Raw genomic sequence first — 9,474 nt, forward strand, 5'->3', positions numbered from 1 at the left:
ATTTATGGAGGACCTACTACATGTCAGCCTCCATACCAGGTATGTTAGAGACCTTACCTCACTGACTCTTCAGAGAGTTACAAACCAAAGTAATGGTTGCAAGCAAAGTAATGCATTCTAGCTCATTTAAGCGAAAGGGATTGATTTCCCGGTACAGAGTAGCTTACCGAATTTCTACGAGTCCCAGGAACTAAGCTTAAATGCTGCAGAGTTTAAAGGAACACTCGACCACATCATGGACTGTCAACACAGAAGCCCCACTGCTGCTTGTTCATGAAAGCACTGGACACCTGTGACACTAGAGCTTGATCAGTAGGGCCACAGCGGCCCTGGAGAAATCATGTGCTTCCATCACAAGAGCCAATGGGCCCCAGTGCAGCTGCCCCCTCACGGGACTTTTTTCACCTCCCAAGTCTCCCAAGCTTGCTTGGCAAAACCTGGCCGTATATGTAAAAAACTGTGGCCACAAGAGAATCTAAAAAACTGAGTTCTTAGTTTTCCAGCATCTAGAGTGTAGGATGGCAAACTAGAGAGTGTTGCAATTGATGCTCAATGAGCCAATAGGAGGGCCTGGCACAGGCTTCCTTAAAGAAAGAGTTTTCTTTACAGGGGAGCTGTTTAACTGGTTAATTGCCACAAGGCAGAGAAAACAAATGGATTGCAATTCAGTGGCATCTTCAGAAGAGTAGTGTTAGAATGATTGAGATGGAATTTCAGGAATGAGGGCCATGATGAATGAAGGATGCCTCTGCTGGCTGAGAAGGGTTAAGGAGTTATTCCTGAAATTTCTTTTAGGTAGCTTCACAAATAAACATTAAAATTTTCACATACTTCTTGAAATAAGTTGATGACCTGGGGCACCTGGGTGGTTCTGTCGGTTAATTGTCTGACTCTTGATCTTGGCTCAGGTCAGGATCTCACAGTTTGTGAGTTCAAGCCCTGCATCGGGGTCTGTGCTGATGGTGCGGAGCCTCCTTGAGATTCTACCTCTCCTTGTTTCTGCCGCTCCCTTTCTTGTGCACTCTGTTTCTCTCTCTCTCTCTCTCTCAAAGTAAGTAAATAAATAAATAAAATGACGATCTGCTTCAAATAAATTAGGTACTTAAAGTTTTTGTTTTAACCTATTTTAAATTTACTTCTGGAAGTAAATGGGCAGATAAAACTTTCCTTCTGCTCCTCTGTGAGTGTATGGGAAAACCAACCTGTGGGACATCCCTTCTATGGTGCTGTGATCTTCTACAAAATATTAAATAAAAATCATTCTAGCTGGTTATGGAAAGTCTTAATGAACTGAAGGGTGGAGGAACGCTTTCTAATTCCTCCCATATTCATCACCTTAGTAAGAGACACATTTTATTTTTTTTTTTTTAAGGTTTATTTATTTTTGAGAGAGAGCGGCAGAGCGTGAGCAGAGGAGGGGCAGAGAGTGAGGGAGACACAGAATCTGAAGCAGGCTCCAGGCTCTGAGCTGTCAGTATAGACCCCAACGTGGGGCTCCAACTCACCAGCTGTGAGATCATGACCCGGGCCAAAGTTGGACGCTTAAGGAATGAGCCACCCAGGTGCCCCAGTAAGGGACACATTTTAACATCTTAAAACCCAAAAAACCAAAAACAAAAACCTTGTAAGTTTCTTCATTGATTATTCTGTGCTAAACTGTTTTTTTTTTTTTTTTTCCTTCAAGGGCAATGTTCATTAATTTAGTACCACCAGCTAGCTGACAGCTTGTTCTGTAGGCTGTCAAGGGCATTGACAAGTGACAAGGATTTTGCTTTTCCTGAAGGATTCCGGGGGGCTTTTCACCGCTACTCACAGGGTACTGACAGCAGAGAATGTGAGTCCACTGGCAAGGAGTCTCCAAGCCGCAGATTGAACATTTCCTGCCACTGCCAGAAACCCAATACCATAGAGTGAAGCTCTTTGCATTCAGCACCCTCGCCCCCCATTCATTTTCAGAGCCTGTTTTTCCTTTGACAACACTCCTCAGAACAGTGACAAGTGTACAAATGAACTGTCTATTCCTACTCTACTGTATAGCAACATGTCTACTGTCTTAAATCCTCAAACATAGCAGCTTCTAGTTCATTTCCTTGATGTATTCATTATGGTAGCTATACCGGGGGCTATCAAAAAAATTTTTCTTTAATGAATATCTCGAAAGATAAAGTGTGTCTCTGCAGGATTGCATTGCTTTCTTAAAGTTTACCATGAAGTTACTTTCAAACGAAACATGCTTTTCTCATTCACGTCATCTTACAAATGAGGAATGCATGCTTATAAAAAAAAACTAGTCTCACTATGTAAGTAAAGACGCTCAACAGAATGCAGCAAGTTAAGGAAAGGAAAAAGGAACATCAGTAATAATTTTAGCACATTTCAGCACAGATATAAGATTCAGTGTTTGTTGGACTAAAATCATATTATTTAAACATTAATCCTCCTGGTTATTAGGCCTAGTTAATAGGTAGCCGTTTTAAAATCTCAAGTCTAGGGGCGCCTGGGTGGCGCAGTCGGTTAAGCGTCCGACTTCAGCCAGGTCACGATCTCGCGGTCTGTGAGTTCGAGCCCCGCGTCAGGCTCTGAGCTGATGGCTCGGAGCCTGGAGCCTGTTTCCGATTCTGTGTCTCCATCTCTCTCTGCCCCTCCCCCGTTCATGCTCTGTCTCTCTCTGTCCCAAAAATAAATAAAAAAATGTTGAAAAAAAAAAATAAAATAAAAAATAAAATCTCAAGTCTATCGCTTTTAGGCATTTGTTGCAAAAGTGTTTTTCTGTTTGCTCATCAATTTCATTTATTTTGTTAAAGGCTTCTCTTTGAGAGTAGGTCTCACTACTTTCAGAATATCTAATAGATAAAATGCTCAACTGGTGTTTGAGTTTTGTGCTATTGTTTGTGAGCCTGGGACTGAACCTTATCTCCAGAACCAGTCCTGCTCCCTGAGCCATAATACAATGTCAGTACCTGAATGAGTTAATACTGACGCCCACAAGAGATGAAAACAATCACTGCCCTAATTTTTTTTTTATTTCTATAAGTTTGTCAGCATAGGGAGTTTTAAGTAAATGAAATAATATATAGTATTTAACTGTAAAAGATGAGGTGAAGGCAACAACAACAAAAAAAGAAAACAGTTGATTAAGAAGAAATGCATAGAAGTTTGAATAACAAGAATGTTTGAACAGTTACTAGTTGACTGGTTTAGCTTAGAGCAGGGTTAGCAAACGGTGGATCATTGGCCAAATCTGGCCCAATGCCTGTTTTTATACAGCTCATGAATCAAGAGTGGTTTTTTTAATATTTTTTAATGGTAGAGGGAAAAAAACCACAAAAGAAATCCATTTTGTGACATGTGGAAATTAGAAGAAATTCAAATTTCAGTGTTCGTGGATAAGGTTTTATTGGAATACAGCAGCTCTGTATGGCTGTTTTCACACTTTTTTAGCCTAGTTGAGGAGTTGTGACAGAGATCATATAGTCTGCAAGATATTTACTATCTGGCCTTTTACAGCAAAAAGTTGCCCACCCCTGGACTAGATTTTGAAGTTTAATATTTGATACTTTGCTCTTCCTTGCTTTTCCTGTCTTACACCACTTCTTTTCTTTCTTTTTTTTTATTAAACATTTTTTTAATTTATTTATTCATTTCAAGAGAGACAGAGAGAGTGAATGGGGGAGGAGCAGAGAGACAGGAAGAGAGAGAATCCCCAGCAGGCTCCACAATGTCAGTGCAGAGCCTGATGTGGGGCTTGAACCCACAAAACGTGAGATCATGACCTGAGTCATAACCAAGAGTTGGTCCCTTAACTAACTGAGCCACCCAGGCACCCTACATTCCTCCTTTTCTATGCACATCTTGGGGATCCTCAATCTGAGCTGAGGGGTGGCATTAACTTAAAGTGAGGGTCCGTTTATACCTAAGTCTGAAATAGAAGAGGCCCAGAAAGAGGAGAGAACTTGATAGAAGACAAACTTGGGTTTGGATTCTGGCTCTGCTGGTTATATATCTTCTCTTGAGGAAGCATCAGTTTTGTCATCTGTACAATAGGGATAATAATTCAGACATGTGTAGTGTGTAGTCAAAAAAAATTGAATATGTATGGTGACTGATCTATACCTTCCTTCCCAATTTCCTAAGGAGCAGTGCTCTATGTTTGAGGTTGTTTGCCCAAATTCATAGAGATGGTCTGGGGAGAAAGAACACCTTGTGTGGAGTACTTTCTTCCTCTGGTTCCTCTCCTGATGGGGTGATTTAAAGCAACCTACCCTGGATTAAGTGGACTTTCTCTCAAGACTGCATTAGAACTCCTTTCCCCTAGTGTCTGAGGAGGCCTGCCTTGCACAACTAACATTGTGGCTGATGTGAAGAATCTGTGCTTATATGTGACTTTTCATTGTTTTATTGAAGTTTGTCAACTTTGTTTTCATTTCCATTTAGTTCTCTTTTCCTATAAATAGTGTATGTCTAGATTTATACTTAGACTGAATAACATTATTCTGTAATATTTCATTTCTTGTGTCGGGCCCTAAAACATTAAGATCCTGGTCAATCTCTCTCTCACACAAAAAATATAAATATATTTGTTTTTTTTTTTAACCAAAATGCTCTTAAAGTTTTTGGTCATATGCTCTTAAAGATATACTGCAAACACTGAAACATGTTTTTAAATGTCACTTATTTTCTCCACAAAATGTAGACACTCGTTAAAAGTTCTCACTCTTAAAATGCTGCCATGATTATTGTTATAGCTCAACTTTGTTTTGGTCTGGATAGAAGCCACAGTGATGACTCAGTTCATTCCATGAAACTTCAGTCTAGTTTGCTAAAATGGACAACAGCTGAGCCATATTTATGTCATAATCTAATGAAACAACAGTGTATAAAGTAACATTGTAAATCCTTTTTTGAGAAGGAAATTCATTTAAATTGAATTTCCGTTTATATTTATCTAAAACAGGTATTATGTGATTTATGTATATATAATAATGTATATAATATATATAATATAATATATTATATATATATATATATATATATATATATATCCCCTACTTGATCTCTACAGGTACATACTAAGTTTTGGAAAAGTTTAGAATTTTTGCTAAATAGATTCAGTCTTATTTTCAAATCTAGGCTTTGACAATTAAGATAAGCCTTGCTTTTTTTGTAAAGTGAGGATAAATTTAATGTCACATTCTTAATCCTGGGTTTATATTTGCATAAAAGAAGAGCTAGTGGCTGAAAGAAGGAGCTCCTCAAGTTTGGAAGGAACTTTTTCCCTCACAAGCTGTCACTAAAATAGATCTGCTCCCTGACATTACCCTGGAGGTGGCAGGAGTGTTGACAGGACTGGTCAGGGGTAGCTGGCTACCATGGCTTGAGTGCCATGGTGTGGAACTGTGTGTAGGCCCCAGACTTACAGGTTCATCTTAGATATCTGTTGTCCCCTGACTCATAGGTGTGATTGATGAGGGAATGACTGAGCTGAACCGGAGAGAGAGGCTGATTTTTGCCTTTTGCCTGACTAGGCCAAGGACCAGAATGGACGATAATTTTATAATAGAACTCCAGGTAAGGTATTCACTGATGTATTTTTTTTTTTTTTTCTTAATGCTAGGGGCATCAAGATGAGGCCATTTGCTTCATTCCTTACTGATCTCTATGTGGATTGCCTATATTGCCTGATCCATGAGTGAGCCACTGGGCCTTTTTTATTAAGTGGGTTAAGCTCAATTATCAAAGGTCTCAAGCATGGAGATTTTGGTCTATTTCTCCCTCTCTCTTTTTTCTAGCCCAATGAAAGCAAACACTAGGTGAATGTATCTGCTCTGTTCTCTGAAACTTGCCCTTAGGTGGGTTATTCTAAGGGCTAGACTGGAGGACAAGGAATTAACACAATCATTTTATGTTCCACACAGAGCTTCATCTTCCAAACTATACTTTATCAGTACTAACAGTAACAATTGAGTTTCCATCTGCCTTATTCCTTTGGAACGTTTCTTAATTGGTTCAGAAACCAGGTAGGAAGTAAGGTACTATTTATGGGTTGCTCTCAAAGACTTGATCAAGAATGACCCCCTGGAACAGTCAATCTCACCAAAATATCATGACTTTTACACAAAGGAAGGGAAGGGAAATGAATATTGGTCGTAATTGTTAACTGACATACAGCAATTTGGACTTAATATAATTTTAAAGTTATTTCTTGACTGATATTGGTGATAGCCCTTAGTTAGCAGTGGGTTAGGTTTAGCTAATCCCCATTCCTCACTACCAGCTTATAATGAAAACAAATTTCAGATAAAATCAAGGTATTTACCGAGCTTGCACTTAGCAGCAAGCAGGAACACAGCAGTTCTTACGATGTTTTATTTGATTAGATTAATACCAAGTCTGTTTCCTCAGGTGCTGGAGTACATCTTGCATAAAATGTTTACCTTAAGACACAGGTATCAGTATTCTGGAGGCAGGATGTGGTTAACTTCATCACTGAATCTTCTGAATCAATGACTGAACACAGGAGGTTTAGAAGTCGATCTGGGTGCCATCCCTTAGGGAGCAGGCTCCAGAACACCCTAGATTCTTAAAAAAAATTTTTTTAATGTTTATTTTTGAGAGAGAGAGAGAGAGAGAAAGACAGAGCACAAGCCAGGGAGGGACAGAGAGAGACACACACACACACACAGAATCCAAGCAGGTTCCAGGCTCTGAGCTATCAGCACAGAGCCCGATGTGGGGCTCAAACTCATGGACTGCGAGATCATGACCTGAGCCGTAGTCAGATGCTTAATGACTGAGCCACCCAAGCACTCCAGAACATCCTAGATTCTTATACTCTGTTCCTGCCAAGAGTGGCTAAAACACTTTAGCTAATCCACCTATCTTCATCATCACCAGTTTTACCAATGAAAACTCTCTTGTAACATAATGATACGAATTGGCAAAGTCTCCTTGCTTATTACAGACAAGCACTTGTAGGGTGGGCTTTCTGGTTAGCATGCTGGCCAACCCCTGAGAGGATGGAGCAGTTCCCAAGAAGAGCATCTGACCTGCCTACTTCACATGTATTACAGAGTGCACAGCCTTTGCAAAGGCCTTCTTTGGTATCTTTGCAGTCTCATTTATGGAGGTGAAAGAATTCAGCACATGCCACCCCAAAATATGCCCCATTTGTATATTGATTATTTTGAGCTGAAGGCACGTGAAAGTCAGCAAATGCTAGAGGAGGCTTTCTCTGAACTTCTCTTATCTGCCCAAAGAGAGATCCTCCAAAAGGAAAGCAGTTGTCATAGGTGCCCTCCCCTGGAATTTCCTCAACCAGGGAAGACTGAGTTTTATCATAGGAGGCAAGACCAGAAGTTGGAACCACACCCCGACACATTTTGTCACAAACTATCATATCTCCCATTTTTCTCCTAAGGCCCATTCATTTTACCAAAAAATCAAGTAGTCGCTCTGAAGTCCCTACAACCTCTATTCCCTTGCCCTGTTAAGATTGTAAAGCTCTCAGATTTCACAGCTTCCCCCTCTGTGTACATAATATTAAAAATTAATAAATTTGTGCACCTTTTCTCCTATCAATCTGCCTGTTGCCAGTTTATGTCATAGACCCAGATACCATACTTAGAAGAGGAGGGAAGGGGTGCTCCTGGGTGGCTCAGTCGGTTGAGCGACCGACTTCGGCTCAGGTCTCCATCTCACGGTTCGTGAGTTCAGGCCCCGCATTGGGCTGTGTGTTGACAGCTCAAGCCCGGAGCCTGCTTCTGATTCTGTGTCTCCCTCTCTCTCTGCTCCTCCCCCGCACACACTCTGTTTCTCTCTGCCTCTCAAAAATAAAGAAAACTAATTAAAAAAATTAAAAAAAAAAAAAAAGAAGAGGAGGGGGAAAGTCTTTCTTCCCCTACAAAAGTTAAGTCTTTTATATGCCCATTTATAGAGGACAAACACAGTAGCAGGTTTCCTGCTTCCATACATATTTGAGAAAGTATGAAATTTGTAAGGAGTTTTTTTCCATTTATTATTTGATCGTCGATTATATTGTTCTTTTTTGGTTTCCCTTTCTATGCTTGAACATATTCCTTATTATATGCTGCAAATTGAATAATTTTGGATTTCCTTAGTTCCTCTCTCCCTGCCCCCCAACTTTTGTAATTTTGTAATTTTTTCTTAAGGCCAACTCGTAATCATAGTTCAATTTCCTACTGTAGGCTTGGTTGGACATCATTATTATCATAACTATCATTATAGGTTCCTCTAACCCAAATTACTCCATATCCTACGTCTTTCCAAGGTTTTGAACATGTTTGGAAGGTGGCACCTGTGTCCCCCCAAAATACGTGATCTATAGAAGAGCCCAAGTCATGAACTGGTGAGCTCAATGAAGACATAACAGGAATAGTTCCCCTTGATCTCAAAAGTATTCCATTAAGGATTGATTGTATGTATAATGTTTATTTTTCAGTATCCGTCCCGAAGAGCCAAGTATGGTACAAGCTCAATATTATAAGGTGAACAGCCACAGACATGGTTTGGTGGATTAACAATGGACCCTCCACTCAGCAGCCTTTGTAACAGGCTGTGGATACATTGGGAAAGATTGCTCAGGGAACATTCTCTTTAGGGTCATGTGGCCTGACCCTCGTGATGAATTGAATTTCCTCTGCCTAGTTTCCTTGTTCTCCCCTAGGAGTTCTTCGTAGCCCATACCCTCGGTCTTAGAGAAACACAAGGCTTTGAGGGCTCCTCTACCCGTGTCTATTCCCAGTCACATTTGAAGGGTGCAGGAAGGCTATTACCATGAAGAATGCTTTCCATGGAGTAAGATGGATCCTGAAGGCATCAGAGCTTCTTGCCTTAGCCACGTAGGAGATGGAGCCAACCTTATGCGTTTATCTCATCAAGATTCTACCTGTTGCATTCAGGTCAACCATTGAAAGTGTTTAGGATTTCTTTATTTTAATCTTGAGGATGAGTGATAGAATTTCTGGCCTTGAAGTGAAAAAAATGGTTTTTAAAAATTAATTGAATGCATTGTGCCATGAGTCATGTCCTCCATCCCCACCTCTCCTCCTGTACATATCCCTCAACATGTCCTCCATGTTGGTCCTGCATGTGTGGCTTCGTTATATGCTCCCATAGTCTGCAAAGCCTTCCCTCATGCTCCTGACATCTCCTGTTGTGTGTACCAGCTGTGTCACCGGTCCATCTCAATTTCCAGTTGTGCCAATTGCTTCAGGAGTGGTGTTGGCAACATGAACAAAAATCATCAACGATGTTGTATCTGAACTAACGTGCGTGCATGCGTTTGCTCCTTGATGAGTCATAGATAAAGACTAACCCAGGGGTGCCTGGGTGGCTCAGTCGGTTAAGGTCCGACTTCGGCTCAGGTCATGATCCCACGGTTTGTGAGTTCGAGCCCCGCGTCGGGCTCTGTGCTGACGGCTCAGAGCCTGGAGCCTGCTTTGGATTCTGTGTCTC

The sequence above is a fragment of the Panthera leo genome, chromosome B4 (genome assembly GCF_018350215.1).
Source record: "Panthera leo isolate Ple1 chromosome B4, P.leo_Ple1_pat1.1, whole genome shotgun sequence".
In the NCBI taxonomy this organism is placed as follows: Eukaryota; Metazoa; Chordata; class Mammalia; order Carnivora; family Felidae; genus Panthera; species Panthera leo.